This window comes from Saimiri boliviensis, chromosome 13 (assembly GCF_048565385.1).
Source record: "Saimiri boliviensis isolate mSaiBol1 chromosome 13, mSaiBol1.pri, whole genome shotgun sequence".
NCBI classification, from domain to species: Eukaryota; Metazoa; Chordata; class Mammalia; order Primates; family Cebidae; genus Saimiri; species Saimiri boliviensis.
Genome location: NC_133461.1, coordinates 73779913 through 73796727, shown reverse-complemented (window position 1 = coordinate 73796727; position 16815 = coordinate 73779913).

Sequence of the window (16815 nt, the reverse complement as noted above, 5' to 3'; positions counted from 1 at the left end):
TGAAAGACTCACTTAAACCCAGGAGTTCGAGGTTTAAAATATATTTTATTTGTATTCCAGACAGAGATGATAAAAAGAAGACAGTTGCAAAAATTTAAAGAGACAATGGCTGAAACTTTCATATAATCTGTGAAAGACATCAGATTCACAAATTGCTACATATACCAAGCAGGGTAATAAAAAAGAAATCCACACAACAGTAAAGCTGCATAACATCAAAGGGGAAAAAAATCTCAAAAGCAAGCAGGCAAAAAAGACCAAATCACGAAAAAGCAATGATATTTAGACTGAATGTAAACTTCCTCACAGCAACAATGGAAGTCAGAAGATGGTGGGATAGTATCTTCAAAATGCTTAGAGAAAATGACAGTCAACCCAGAGTTGCAAATTCAGTAAAACTATCTCTCTCTCTCTCTCTTTTTTTTTTTTTTTTTGAGACAGAGTCTTACTCCCGTTGACCAGGCTGGAGTGCAGTGGTATGATCACAGCTCACTGCAGCCTTGACCTCCTGAGCTCAGGTGATCCTCCTGCCTCAGCCTCCCAAGTAGCTGAGACGACAGGCATAAGCCACCATGCCAGGCTGTTTCATATTTTTAGTAGAGGTGCTGTCTTGCCATGTTGCCCAGGCTGGTCTTGGACTCCTAAGCTCAAGTGATCAGCCCACCTTGGCCTCCTAAAGTGCGGGGATTACAGGTGAGTCACCACACCTGGCCCAGAAAAACTATCTTTCAAAAACAGGATGAAATGAAGACATTTTTCTCAAAGAGATAATAAAATCTAAAGTTCACAAAGCAGCCCTCACTATAGTAACTTCAAAAGGAGAAAAACGATCACGTAAGGAAGATCAGAGATGAAAGAAGAAACCACGAGATTGAGTGCAGTAGCTCATGCCTATAATCCTAGCACTTTAAGAGGCCCAGGTGGGCAGATCACTTATGGTCAGGGGTTTGAGACCAGCCTGGCCAACATGGCAAAACCTAAAAATTAGAAAAAATTAGCAGGGCATGGTGGCTCATAGCTGTAATCCCAGCACTTTAGGAAGCCACAGCAGGCAGATCACTTTAGGTCAGGAGTTTGAGAGCAGCCTGGGTAACATGGTGAAACCTCATCTCTACTAAAAATACAAACATTATTAGCCTGCAATCTCAACTACTCAGGAGGCTAAGGAGAATCACTTGAACCCGGGAGATGGAGGCTGCAGTGAGCTGAGATCATGCCACTGCACTCCAGCCTGAGCAACAGAGTGAGACTCTGTCTCCAAAAAAAGAGAAAGAAAAAGAAAGAAACCATGAACAAAGAAAATAAAAAAAAAAAAACATGTGGATTGATGTGCATGAATGTTATTTCTCTAGATTACTGAGTTTTGGGTGCTCATTTAAATTTTGTGCCTACAAGTGCCTCACTCATTTTGCCTTGGGAAAGGATCTTATTCAATGTGAAGCATTTCACTTTATCTCCCTATTTTCACCCTAGTACCCTCTTTCTATCTCCATCCTCAGCTGTCCTGAATCCCTCTGGCTCAGTATCTTGAGAGAATGAACTCTAGTCTTTTGCTTGGAGGAAGAAGGGAGCTCTGGGGTCTAGTGTTTGTTGGACAAACATTCAAAAAAGTTCTGTTTTTATCCCCTCGTGCATGCACCCCCATTTCATAAGTACTCAGTGCCCCAGTTCTTGGGGGCCTTTCTGGGATGCCCAACACCACCTGACTTCCTTTAGCACTTTCTTCACAGTTGGCTGAGGTTTCTGTCTTCTTGGATTCATTGAGTCAATCATCAGTCCTCTCTCCTCGCTTCCAAAATGTTGTCCATTTCTCCCATCATCTTAGCCCTTGTGAACTTACACTTTTTCCAATCCCTTTTGTAAGGCCTGTTCCCTCGAGGGGAGCTCAGAAACGCCCAATTCTGCACTTGGCATCTAGCCCAGCTTGGAAAAACCCCTCTGCACTCAGCACTAAGCTCTGCACTTGGCATCTAGCCTGCTGTTGGAAAATCCCACCTACCTACCAATAGCAGCCTGCCTCGACCACACCCTGTTTCCCCGCAACCAATCAAATGCCTTCACTCCCTATAAAACCCCATGCCCAGAAGAGTTGGGGTGTGACTTCCCTGGCCTCTTTCCCTGGTACCATGGAACCTCACCCGGGAGCTGAATAAATTGGCATTTTATCTTTTTGTGCTGGTCTCAGTTTCCTCATTTTAAACTCGGTGATAACCCTTACACTGTCTATAGCATTTTCATGGAGCTTCTGTTGGATGAGAAGCATTTTTCCAATCCACCAGATTTAACAAATTCTTCTCTTGTGACTCTCTCCTAGGAGAGAGAACTTTCCCAGAGACTCCCTCGGCAGACTTCCCCCTTCATCTCCACTATCAGAACTAAGTCATGCACCAGATTCTAAAACTGACTTACCTGGCCGGAGAGCAGGGCTGCTGCCCTGAGTTAGAGCCTAATCCTCTGCGGTGGAATGGATGTTTCAGATCAACCACAGTAGTCACTCACCTTCAAGAACCTTAATCAGGGCTTGGAAATTCAAACTCCAAACAAGTCCTCAAATCAGAAGATAACCCTTTGAAGGCCATGGTCTTATTTCGTAAATTCTTCATGTCTTTAGCAATTGACTGAGGGAACGCTCTATTACATAAATACAATGCATGGAGGCCATATTTATGGATAAAACAGTGAGGTGGTGAAGGCAAGATGAGAAAGAAGGTTGAATAATTCATACAAGACCTGGGATCGTGGGATGGGTGGGCGGGAGAAGAAAAACTTGAAAACTTGGTTACTCTGCCAGAATCACTAACCAGTGTCAGTGACTTGCTGTGTGAAATGGCGTTTTAAATGTCAAGGAGCTAAAGGACAGGATTATGGTAGCTTGAAAGCTAAACACTAAATCAAATTACTTCAAGGCTCCTAGTCTTAAGGTCATATTTATGCAGCAATGGCCAAATTGGACTGGACAAGAAAGTGTGGGCTGTTACGTTGACTGTGGCTTACACATACATCGAAGACACTCATTTGGAAACCCCAGTTCTGCTCTGCAAGGCATTAAGACAGCATCTAACAAATTCTAACAAATTTATTCAAGTGAAGTTTGGAACTGAGATTAAAATTGATCATAACCCACCCCTCCAAAAAAGACAACAAAACTGCAGATGGTTGAAAATACTGACCTCATTCCCTTGAGTTGCTTGTGTTATTGAGAACAAAAGGATGACAGAAAGAAGAAGAATAGCACATCTAGGCCCGTCTAAAACTGGGGCTTAATATGAGATATTAAAGAGAAAGTGAATTTATTAAACAGAATAATAGACATGGTCATATTGGTTACTTAAAAAGTAAGCAAGAGGCTGGGTGCAGTGGCTTACACCTGTAATCCCAGCAACTTGTGGGGCCGAGGCGGGCGGATCACCTGAGGTTAGGAGTTCAGGACCAGTCTGACCAACATGGTGAAACCTCATCTCTACTAAAAATACAAAAATTAGCTGGGTGTGGTGGCACACATCTGTAATCTCAGCTACTTAGGAGGCTGAGGCAGGAGAATTACTTGAACCTGGGAGGCGGAGGTTACAGTGAGCCAAGATCACACCACTATACTCCAGCCTGGGCGACAGAGCAAGACTCCATAACAAAAAAAAAAAAAAAAAAAAAATAGTAAACAAGCAAGAAACACAGAGGGTATGTTTTCTCATACAGATAATTCTAAATTATCTGCTACAAAAACCTTGTGTTTAAGGAAAAATTCAGCCAGATGTGGTGATTCATACCAAGAACTTCGGGAGGCTGGGGCAGGAGGATTGCTTGATCCCAGGAATTCAAGACGAGCCTGGGCAACAAGGCTCCCATCTATATTAAAAATTATCTAGCAAGACCCTATCTCTACTAAAAATAAAAAACTTAGCAGGTGTGGTGTCCCAGATCCTCAGGTGGCTGAGGTGGGAGGATTGCTTGAGTCCAGGAGGTCGAGGCTATAGTGAGGTATGATTGCACCACTGCAGTTCAGCCTAGGTGACAGAGCAAGACCATGTCTCTTTAAAAAAAAAAAAAAAAAAAAAAAAAGCCGGGCGCGGTGGCTCACGCCTGTAATCCCAGCACTATGGGAGGCTGAGGCGGGTAGATCACGAGGTCAAGAGATCGAGACCATCCTGGTCAACATGGTGAAACCCTGTCTCTACCAAAAATACAAAAAATTAGCTGGGCATGGTGGCGTGTGCCTGTAATCCCAGCTACTCAGGAGGCTGAGGCAGGAGAATTGCCTGAACCCAGGAGGCGGAGGTTGCGGTGAGCCAAGATCATGCCATTGCACTCCAGCCTGGGTAACAAGAGCAAAACTCCGCCTCAAAAAAAAAAAAAGTCTTATTGACATTTAAGTGTGTTTATAAATGCATCTTGTGGCATAGATTTGGATGGATAACTGAAAAATAACCTAGTAGTATTTATCTAAAACTGTTAGGTAAGCTTGCTGCTAATGCAAAAATTCAGTCACGGGCCACTTTCAACATCCAAAGCTCCTGAGCCATAAATTTTTGAAAAATGAAGATTTATATAAACTTATGGATTGCTTTTTAAAGAAAAATGGACAATGGGTTACTTTGAAATTATGCAAAATAGTACAAATACTTTATACCTTTTCTGTAAATATCCTATATATTAATGATAAAAATTTACCTTTCTATAATATCACAGTTTTTAGGTATTATACCTTTGTGAAAAAATAATACATTTCTATATATGATGCCCTTTTCCAGCAAACGTAAGGAATTTATGACATTCCCCATGAGGAATTTACTCAAACCTTCACAGAAGAAAACAATATAGGAAATCCAAGCTTTTGAAGCTCATGGGTGATATATCTTAGGAAAGTAGAAAACTACATTACACTCTTCTCTCTGGCTATGTTAAAAAATCAATATTATAATTAAGGTTTTATTTTAATTTAAAATTTTTATTTTTATTTATTTATTTGAGACAGTCTTGCTCTGTTGTCCAGGCTAGAATGCAGTGGGGTGATCACTGCAGCCTCAATCTCCTAGGCTTAAGGGATCCTCCTGCCTCAGCCTCCCGAGTAGCTGGGACTGCAGATGCATGCCACTGAGCCTAGGTAATTTTGCCCCAGCTGGTCTCAAACTGGTGAGCTCAAGTAATCCTCCCTGCCTGGCCTCCCAAAGTGCTGGTGTTGGGATTCCAGGCATGTGCCCGGCCAAAAAACAAAAACAAAAAAACTGCAGATGGTTGAAAATACGAATCTCGTATCCTTGAGTTGCTTGTGTTGTTGAGAACAGAAGCAAGGAAGGAAGAAGGACGATTGCACACCTAGAGTCCCAGCTCCCCCAGGGGCTGTCTGTAACCCTCAAGGTGCGTGAGAGAAGTGCATGGCGGGGTGTGGTGGGGGCGGGGCAGGGAGGTGGAGTTTAAGCCTGTTGCTCCAGGCACGGACTGCCAAGGACAAAGGCAGACACCAGGTAAAGTGGCCAGGCCAGATTTTAATGAGGAGTGGGCTGCTGCTTGGGGAATAGAGATCGCACACAGGGAAGATGAAACCCACCCAATAATCCCATATATAGCTTTTTTGAATGGACATGGAAATTCACCCTTCTGGTTTTAAAGCTTGAAGCTTAGGTTTGTTTTATCTGAGTTCCTTCTTCAGGAATGGACTTTCAGGCTGTTCAGAAAAAGTTATCAGGGAACTGAAACTCACCAGATCACGGCATCCTGACAATAGTCTGCCCCACCCCTCATTCATCATGGCGGCTTCCTTGCCCCTCCCGAGTTCCTGTTTCTTACACATTGCTACATTCCTTCCCTGCTATGGAAACCCCTTGGTTTAGTGGGTGAGGGAGATGGATTTGAGACTGAGCCTCCACTTCCTCGGCTGCAGCACTGGATTAAACCTTCTTCCTTGTCAGTACTGGGTTGACTCCGTCGTTGGCTTTCTGTGCAGCAACCCGCAGGACGAGACTGAACCCCTGGCGATTCGGTAACAGAGCCTAGCGTGGGTTGAGCTCCACCTCGATTTGTACGGAGGTGATAGGGAGGGTTTTGTTTTGTTTTGTTTTGTTTGAGACAGCCTCGCTCTGTCACCAGGCTGGAGTGCAGTGGCGCGATCTCGGCTCACTGCAACCTCCGCTTCCCGGGTTCAAGCGAATCTCCGGCCTCAGCCTCCTGAGTAACTGGGACTTCAGGCGCCCACCACCACACCCAGCTAATTTGTTCATCTTTTTAGTGGAAGCGGGTTTCACCGTGTTGGCCAGGATGATCTCGCTCTCTTGACCTTATGATGCACCCGCCTCGGGCTCCCAAAATGCTGGGATTACAAGCATGAGCCACCGTGTTCAGTCGACTGGGGGTTTTAAAGAGAGAATGAGGGAGAAGTGAAGTGAGTGAGCAGGGGCACAGTACACTGAGGGAAGCGAAGTTATGAAAAGGAGGAAGGAGGGCCTGGTCTTAATCCAAATTAGGCCGCTGTGCCCCACGGACGTAGGGAGACAGCCGTTCTTTTGACAGCTTGAGTTTTCTCAGGCAGGCACTTTTCCCCTGGGGTCATCCTAGGGAAGTGGCTTTGAGCTGCTGGAAACTGGGTCAGTGTTTTGCTCAACTCTTGCTAGGCCAGCGTTCAGGTCCAGTGGAGAAAGGGCTGAGAGGGACCTGGCCAGAGTTTGGGTAAGGAGAGAGGCTTCGTTAGGGCAAAAGAACAGCCAGCCAGGAGTGCGAGGCCTGGGCGAGACGGCCGCACACTCCCCTTACAAGAGGCAGGGCCAGCCCGGCTCCATCTCCGCTCACTGGGCCGCATGGAAGGTTGTTGCCAGAATATCTGTTTTTCTAAGGGAGACCTAAAATCTTAATTCTATGTGATCTCTCCTGAATTTTAATTTTGGACAATTAAAAAAACACTTCAAATGGCGGTAGACCCACAAAATACATCCACTGGCCAGATTCAGACCATGACCAGCAATAATTTTCTTTCTTTCCTTCTTTCTTTTTTTTGAGACAGAGTTTTGCTCTGTGGCCCAGGCTGGAGAGCAATGGCGCCATCTCGGCTCACTGCAGCCTCTGCCTCCCGGGTTCAAGAGATTGTTGTACCTCAGGCTCTGAGCAGCCAGGATTACAGGCATGTGCCACCATCCCTGGCTAATTTTTCTATTTTAGCAGAGATGGGGTTTCGCCGTGTTGGCCAGGCTGGTCTCAAGCTGCTGACCTCAAATGATCCACCCGCCTAGGCCTCCCAAAATGCTGGGATGACAGGTATGAGCCACTGTGCCCAGCCTGCAATAATTTTCTAATTCTGCTGTAAGCGGAAAATAGAAGATGTCTTTTTTTTTTTTTTTTTTTTTTTTTTTTGGAGTCTTGCTCTGTAGCCCAGGCTGGAGTACAGCGATGTGATGTCAGCTCACTGTAACCTCTGTCTTCCGGGTCCCCATTCAAGCAATTCTCCTACCTCAGCCTCCCAAGTAGCTGGGATTACAGGCTCAAGCTACCATGCCCAGCTAATTTTTGTATTTTTTAGTAGAGATGGGGTTTCATCATGTTGGCCAGTCTGGTCTTGAACTCCTGACCTCGTGATCTGCCAGCTTCAGGCTGGGATTACAGGCGTGAGCCACTTTGCCCGGCCGTAGATGTTTTAAGTTGCTGTTTTATTTAGGAAAAAACATGCAGACAGATCATTTTGCTGAGCTAGTCTGTATTGCTCAGTTACTCTACATACCGAAGTAAGATAAATGTTTAATTTTTGTGGCATTTGCCACCCCCATCCCTTCCCCTCACCCCCCGACAGAAAAGAAGAACATTCTTGGGAGTGACTGTGAAAGCAGATTTCAACAATGTGCCCTCTGCATCTAAGGAGAGCGATATGGGAGGGAACTCAGGGATGAGATGGCTACAGTTTTTTCCTGAACGCCTGCGGTAGCCCTGTCGTCAGAACCTGCGGTGGCAACCTGTTTCACAAAAGCACTGCAGTAGGGACACCAGGGGAATAAAAGCCAGAATTGCCCCACTGGAAAGTTCATAACGTTTCAAAAGATCGCAGTGTTACTATTAGGAACACTAAATACCGAAATGCAAATATACATGAATAAGGAAAGCAATGGTTTTAGCTAATTCGTTTTATTTCGGAAACTGACATGTGATCAGTGACTTTAAAGAAGGTCTTAGGTTTATGTGATTGTGGGGAAAAGGGGTTATTTGTCAGACACAGCAAATACCAAGCTTCCCCTGCCCCCTACTGGCTGTCGCATGCAATTTTAAAATTCTGAATAGGATGTGGTATATTAGAAGTTGTCAAAATAATATTTAAAAATTAGCCTGGTGATGCATGTCTGTAATCTAAGCTACTCGGGAGGCTGAGGCAGGAGAATCGTTTGAACTCTTGGGAGGCGGAGGCTTCAATGTGCTGAGATTGCACCACTGCACTCCAGCCTTGGTGACAGAGAAAATTATTTCTTAAGCTGGGTGGTGTGCTCATTGACATTTGTGGTGTTTTTTTGTTTTTTTTTTTTGTTTGTTTGTTTGTTTTATTTTTGAGATGGAGTCCCACTCTGTTGCCCAGGAGGCTGGAGTTTTAGTAGAGGTGGGTTTCAGCAATCTTGGCTCACTATAACCTCCACCTCCCGGGTTCAGGCGATTCTCCTGCCTCAGCTTCCTGAGTAGCTGAAACTATAGGCTCATGCCACCGTGCCCGGCTAATTTTTGTATTTTTAGTAGAGAAGAGGGTTCGCTATGTTAGTCAGGCTGGTCTTGAACACCTGACCTCGAGCAAACCGCCCACCTCAGCTTTCCAAAGTGCTGGGATTACAAGTGTGAGCCACCTCTTGCCTGGCCATGAAATAAAATATGATCAATGAAGTTTGGAATCTCCTGAATACCCTCCCTAACTGCACCTCCCTCCTACTCAAAAGTATCCAGTACTTAGAATTATCATCCCAATACATTTGTTTATAATTGTTCTCCGTATGTATGTATCACTAAGTGACACTGGTATTGTTTTGCATAAAATGTATATAAATGATATAATTATATGGAATCTTCTGTAGGTTACTTTTGAAACCAACAGTATGTTTATGAGAGTCATTATTTATCAGTATAGTCATTTTCACTGCTATCTAGAATTCTCTTTATGGAGCTGCCATCATTTATTTGTTCCTATTCATTTTCTTTTCTCTGAGAAGGGTCTGGTTGTGTGGTCTAGGCTGAAAGTGCAGAGGCACACCATAGCTCACTGAAGCCTCGACCTCCCAGGTTCAAGAACTCTCCCACCTCAGCCTCCCAAGTGGTTGGGACTTGCACCACCACACTTGGCTATTTTTTTTTTTTTTTTAATTTTGGTAGAGATGGGGGTCTCACTATGCTTCCCAGGCTGGTCGCAAACTACCAGGCTCAAGGACTCCTCTCTCCTTGGCTTCCCCGCTGAGATTACAGGCATGAGCCACCATGCCCAGCCATACTTGTTTTGATGGGCATTTAGATAGCTTCTAATTTTTTACTAATATCAACACTGTTTCTCTGAACATTCCACAATATGTCTCCTTGTGCAAGTGTTGGATTTCTTAGGTAGACAGAACTAATGCAATTGCTTTGTCATATACACATCTCGAAGTCTTTCTTGTCATTTCTAAGTTGTGCTCCAAAATAGTTGTAGCAATTTATTCTCTGACCATCAGTGCATAAAAGTTCCCACAGCTCCACATCCTCATCTCCACTTGCTATTGTCGGATTTCTGGATTTTTGTAGTTCGAGTGGGTCTGTAATGCTATCTCTATGATTTTATGACCCTGGTGGACTCAGTCTTCATGGGCCATAGAAATCCACTTGAGAAGGTTGGCTCTTGAGGTTTTTTATACACAAATATAATTTTTTTTTTTGAGACGGAGTTTCACTCTTGTTACCCACGCTGGAGTGCAATGGCGCAATCTCGACTCACCACAGCCTCCACCTCCTGGGTTCAAGCAATTCTCCTGCCTCAGCCTCCCGAGTAGCTGGGACTACAGGTGCGCACCACCATGCCCAGCTAATTTTTGTATTTTTAGTAGAGACGGGGTTTCACCATGTTGACCAGGATGGTCTCGATCTCTTGACCTGGTGATCCACCTGCCTCGGCCTCCCAAAGTGTTGGGATTATAGGCGTGAGCCACTGCACCCGGCCCACAAATATAATTTATTTAGGTCATCGTGAATAAAGGTTTATAAGTTTCTCTGTAGGGACCTTGAATGTTTGTGGTTAGATTCATTCATTAGGTATTTCATATTCTTAAAGCATTTTAAGTGCATTGTTTTAAAATGACTTTTTTTTTTTTTTTTTTGAGACAGAGTCTCACTTTGTCACCCAGGCTGGAGTGCAGTGGGGCAATCTTGGAACACTGCAACCTCCACCTCCTGGGTTCAAGTGAGTCTTCTGCCTCAGCCTTTCAAGTAGCTGAGGTAACAGGCATGTGCCACCACACCTGGCAAATTTTTGTGTTTTTAGTAGAGACCAGGTTTTGCCATGTTGGCCAGGCTGGTCTCAACTCCTAACTTCTAGTGATCCACCTGCTGTGGCCTCCCAAAGTGCTGGGGTTACTGGCATGAGCCACTGCGCCCAGCCAGAACTCCAGTTTTAAGAGACCATCATCTAATTTCTGAATACATTTCAGAGGTAGGAAATTATTTCACACACACATAAAGTAAGGACTTTTCTCAATTATATAGCAAACACCCAGAGTGCTCACAGCTTCAATTTTACAGCATCAGTCATGGATCAGAAGTAAACAAAGAGGGGCCGGTCATGCTGGCTCATGCCTGGAATTCCAGCACTTTGGGAGGCTGAGGCGGGTGGATCACGGGGTCAAGTGATCGAGACCATCCTGGTCAACATGGTGAAACCCCGTCTCTACTAAAAATACAAAACATTAGCTGGGCATGGTGGCACGTGCCTGTAATCCCAGCTACTCAGGAGGCTGAAGCAGGAGAATTGCCTGAACCCAGGAGGTGGAGGTTGCGGTGAGCCGAGATTGTGCCATCGCACTCCAGCCTGGGTAACAAGAGCGAAAATCCGTCTCAAAAAAAAAAAAAAAAAAAAAAAAGAAACAAAAGCTCATCAGTCCAAATGACAAGGTATCTTCATAATGAATTTAGAGTTACAAATAGGTGAACAAATAAACAAAAATGGATTCTGTTATCTCTTACCCAACAAAGAATAGACACCAGCATCTCAACAGATTACGGAATGGTCAGAACATAAAACAGATTGTCAGATATTGCTGCCGCCAATGAGGAATACTTTTCTGTGTCCAAAGTATAGTTGCATAAATGTAGAATGTTCTCTTGCTACTCACAAAGGCTAATATACAGTGGTCCATGATACACCAGTCCCTGGACCCACCTGTGGGAAGGATCAGAGCCCAAATCATTAAAGGACTGACAGACTTCACCAAGAACTATAAACAAAGAAAAAGAACATTGAATCCGAGAGAAAAAAAAAGAAAGAGGAAAAATCAGAGACTCAATGAAGGACAAGTTCTATTTCCACTTGGGATTCATTCTGGAGCTAAAGAAAGATGTGCCCAGGGCTAAAACAATCCATGACGTTCATTTCTTGGACACCACAGTTCAATTGATTCTGACAGATAAAATCCATGTGAACATTCTGGTGGGGCCTCCAAAACTGTCAAAAAAAAAAAACCTGTCAAATTGTATATTTTTTAATTATTTATTTATTTATTTTAGAGAGAGGGTCTCTATTGCCCAGGCTGGAGTGAAGTGGCATAATCACAGCCCACTGCAGCCTCAAACTCCTAGCCTCAAGCAGTCCTCCCACCTCAGCCTCCCAAGTAGTTATGACTATAGGCATGCACCACCATGCTTGGCTAATTCTATTTTTCATACAGATGGGGACTTGCTATGTTGCCTGGGCTAATTTAAAAAAAAAAAAAAATGACTTTCACATGAATATAAAGTGAGCATATGTCAAAGATTTTTTAACTTGTTCATGAGGGAACCAGCAGGATGATAAAGCTGGTTCAGAGTGTTTGAAAGGCATGTTGGAATACAGTGGCTACATTAGACAAAACAGATTAATATCCTGCCTGTGCTAAAACTGCAACCTTTGGAGTTATCTCTTTTACTGAACAGAAATCGTATGCATCCATACTCACAAAAATCTGCCAGTTAGCATGCAACTTCGAAGACTCTTAGCCCTGGATCTCAAAAGTAAATAGCAAATTAAACAAAAGGTACAATTTCCTAGAGAACTTAACAGTCTTTGAAGGGGCCCGTTAGATGCGCTCTGGCATGGCATGGAAGGGACATGCAGTCATCCTTTGCCTTATTTCCATGTGTTGGATACCTTTTCTGAACAGTTTAACTGTGCAATCTGGTAGGGAACTAAAGTGAATAAGACTTGACCTTATATTCAAGTATCAGGTTTTGTAGAGAAACTTGATAAATAACTGAGTTCAGTAACATACTACAGGTAGTCTGACAAAAAGTCTCCACAGAGTTCAGGGGAGCACAGAGGAGGGGATAGTCAGGTCCACTGGGAGACCACAAAGGTCAGAGGCATTGCCCTGCTGCTGGAGAGCCCATCAAAGGCAAGAAGGCATAAAACAGCAGCCCATTTGACCTGTCAAAACCACTCACTATGGCCTCTAATCTCATGCTGTTCTGAATGGTCACTTAACGTGCTTTGTGTAGTATCGACATTTCAGCAGCATCTAGGCTTGGAGTGAAGAAATGCTTTAAAGTATAAGAGATTATGTTATACTTTTTTTTGCAAAAAATAAGAGGTAGTGGGCAGCTGATGGCATTTGTAAGAATCAAGAGACTGGGTGCAGTGGCTCATGCCTGTAATCCCGAACTTTGGGAGGCTGAGGCGGGCAGATCATGAGGTCAGGGGATCGAGACCATCCTGGCCAACACACTGAAACCCTGTGTCTACTAAAAAGACAAAAAAATTGTCCAGGTGCGGTGACTCATGCCTATAATCCCAGCACTTTGGGAGGCCAAGGAGGGTGGATCACCTGAGGTTGGGAGTTTGAGACAAACCTGAGCAATATGGAGAAACCCCATCTCTACTAAAAATACAAAATTAGCTGGGCATGATGGCACATGCTGGTAATCCCAGCTACTGGAGGCTGAGGCAGGAGAATTGCTTAAACCCAGGAGGCGGAAGTTGTGGTGAGCTGAGATGGCACCATTGCACTCCAGCCTGGGAACCAAGAGCAAAACTCTGTCTCAAAAAAAAAAAAATTAGCTGGGCGTGGTGATGTGCGCTTAAAGTGCCAGCTACCTGGGAGGCTGAGGCAGGAAAATTGCTTGAACCTGGGAGGCGGAGGTTGAAGTGAGCCAAGATTGCGCCACTGCACTCCAGCCTGGTGACAGAGACACCGTCTCAAAAAAAAAAAAAAAGGAAATTTGAGATCTGGAGCCCACATTCAAATCCCGTCTATACCATTTGCTAGCTGTGAGACCTTGGGTAAGTTCATTAGCCTCTCTCTGTGAGCCCTTCACGCAAAAAGGTCAGAGATCCATCCATTACTGGGACCATGAGGTATACATGAATAATACTGTTTATCTGGAAACTCATAGGCCATATATTTCTAGGAGATTAATAAATGAGCGAAGAGCTTACTTACAAATCTTGACCCATGGAGAAGTGTCATGAAACTCTTCTCATCAGAAGCAGTTGTCTAGATCTCTCTTAGGATATGAGTTATCTCATTCAGTGTATATGCATTGATTACATTCTGTGTGGTTGTCTTTTTATTGGTGAGAACTATCAAATGATTTAGCTGTAAGTATATTGGTAAAGCATTAAACAGCCTTCCCTTAGATCGTCAGCATCCTGTATCATATCAGCACAGCCAGCAGTCCCGGGATGAGCAAGTACTAATTCTCTAGGCATCCTGTATTAGATGATATAGACATAAGACACTTGGCCCTCCAAATGACTTACTCTGACCTAGTGCCACCATCAGGTCCCCAAGAGAAACTTGAGTAGTGATTTTTCTAGGCATCCGTGAAAAATAGACATTCCAAAAGTCAGGAAAGAGAGTTTCAAATAAAAAGTGACAGAGGAACTAGCCAATGGTCATCACAAAGTATCCAGCAATCGTCCCAAGCCAGAAGTTGATCAATTATTGAAATTTTCCCAAAATTCCCTAGATGTGAATGTAGGCAAGAAGCCCAAATCTCCTGTGCCTCGTCAGCTGGCAGGGCCATTTGATGCATCTGTCTGAGCAAGCTGAGCAGTGATCCAGCTCCACAGGATCCCCTCGAGGTAGAGAAAGGGACCCAGTTGACAACCAGGAGTCCCCCACCTTAGATGGTAGAACGGAAAAGGAATGGGGTGGGCACACTGTAGAGCCTCCTGAGCACCTAGCCCCAAAATGAGTTCAATTTTAGGATCCTACAGATTCTAAATGTTTAATTTAAATGTGAAAGTTGGGAAGTGTACCAGTCAAGGTTCTTGGTGAAGAGAAATCAGTTCTAGGTAACACACACATAAAGAAATGCCCATATTTCATTAATTCTTAAACACACATTTTTTTTTACACTTTTAACATCTTTTGGAATCAGAAGCATCTTCCAATAGATGACTCCTTGTCACTGCTGTTGGCCAGGTACAGTCATGACAGTTGCCATATGCTATCAACTTATGTGAATTCGGTTGATTTTCCCATTGGCAGGATGGAAGACTCCAGCCCCAGATGGCTCTGCCAGGAAGCCGTTTTAGGTCCATTTGAGAAAGGAACGTGAGTCCTCGATTTTGCTTGCAAATTTTAACACTTTATGGTAAGATCAAGAAAGTGTTCCCATCACAGCTTTAATAGCTGCTATCAGGGACTCGGAAGAAACTTTAAGAGACAATAGTAGAACATTATTTTATTATTTATTCGTTTATCTATTTGTTTTTAGAGAGTCTCACTCTGTGGCCAAGGCTATTGTGCAGTGAAGCAATCATAGCTCACTGCGGCCTCAACTTCCTGGGCTCAAGCAGTCCTCCTGCCTCAGCCTCCCATGTAGCTGGGACTATAGGTATGCACCACCATGCTCAGGAAATTAAAAAAAAAATTTTTTTTTGTAGTGATGGAGTTTTCCTGTGTTGCTCAGGCTTAGAACACTCTTTTAATAAATGCTGCATCATCTGAGCTCTTAACAACACTGCAAATAAAATTGTACTGTTGTAACCAAGCAAGTTGTAAGGAAAAAAGGCCATACTCTAAGATTGAATCAGGAGTCCTTTATTGCTGGCAACCGAGAGTCAGCTCACGTTCAAAAATCTCTCAGCCTGATGAAGGGGCTTGATTCCTTTTTATACCTTGCTTAGAGAAGCGGGTGGCAAAGCGGAATTTTACAGAAGCAGAAGAAGCAGGTTAGTAGGAGGAAGCTGGTAACCGGGAGGCAGGAGGTTCCCATAGTTGCTGGTCACCAATGATATTTTCATACAATCATCAAGGAGAGTAGCAGGGGTACTTTCCATACAATCAATCACCAAGGGGAGTATTCACAATAGCAGGTAGAATTGCCAAGCAGGGTGTAGTTACAATGGTTACAAGTTTCTGAGTACAGCGTGATCCAGCTGTGCACCCAAAAGAAAAATGACAGGGAAGGAGAGGCTAAGATGGAGTTTGTCTGGCTCACATCTAAGATGGAGTCTGTTAGGCTCACTTCAGTATGCAGAAAAAATGTCTGTCAGGGACTTTTTTTTTTTTTTTGAGATGGAGTCTCGCACTGTTGCCGCAGCTGAGTGCAGTGTTACAATCTCGGCTCACTGCAAACTCCTCACAGATTCAAGCAATTCTCCTGCTTCAGCCTCCTGAGTAGCTGGGATTACAAGTGCCTGCCACCATGCCTGGCAAATTTTTCTTGTATTTTTAGTAGAGATGGGGTTTCACTATGTTGGCCAGGCTGGTCTCAAACTCCTGACCTTGTGATCCACGCCCCCCACCTCAGCGTCCCAAAGTGCTGAGATTACAGGCATGAGCCATTGTGCCCGGCCTGTCAAGGATTCTTACAAATTATACTCCGGATGGGGAGAAGTTTTAAGAACCCCATATGCAATTTATTTTTATTTTATTTTATTTTCTATTTTAATTAATGAATTAATTAATTTTTTATTTTTAATTTTTTTTTGAGATGGAGTCTTGCTCTGTCACCAGGCTGGAGTGCAGTGGCACAATCTTGCAACCTCCATCCTGCAACCTCCATCTCTCGGGTTCAAGGGATTCTTCCACCTCAGGCTCCCGAGTAGCTGGGACTACAGGCATGTGCCACCAAGCCCAGCTAAGTTTTGTATTTTTGATAGAGATGAGGCCTCTTCCTCTTCCTCTTCATCGTAGTCTCTCTCTGTCACGCAGGCTGGAGTGCAGTGGTGGGATCTTGGCTCACTGCAACCTCCGCCTCCTGGGTTCAAGCAATTCTCCTGCTTCAGCCTCCTGAGTAACTGGGATTAAAGTGTACACCACCATGACCGGCTAATTTTTCTATTTTTAGTAGAGACAGTGTTTCACCATGTTGGTTAGGCTGGTCTCAAACTCCTGACCTCAGGTGATCCACCTGCCTTGGCCTCCCAAAGTGATGGGATTACAGGGGTAAGCCACGTAGGCTGGGTGGTAATGTTTCAATACATACAATGTATAGTGATCAGATCAGGGTAATTAGAATATCCTTCATCTCAAACTTTTAGAATTTCTTTGTGTTGGGAAGTTTCAATACCCTTCTTCTATTTATTTGAAACTGTATAATTTATTTTGATTATATACATATATATATTAGATGGATTTTCGCTCTTGTCACCCAGGATAGAATGCAGTGGCACAATCTGGGTTCACTGCAACCTCCACCTCACAG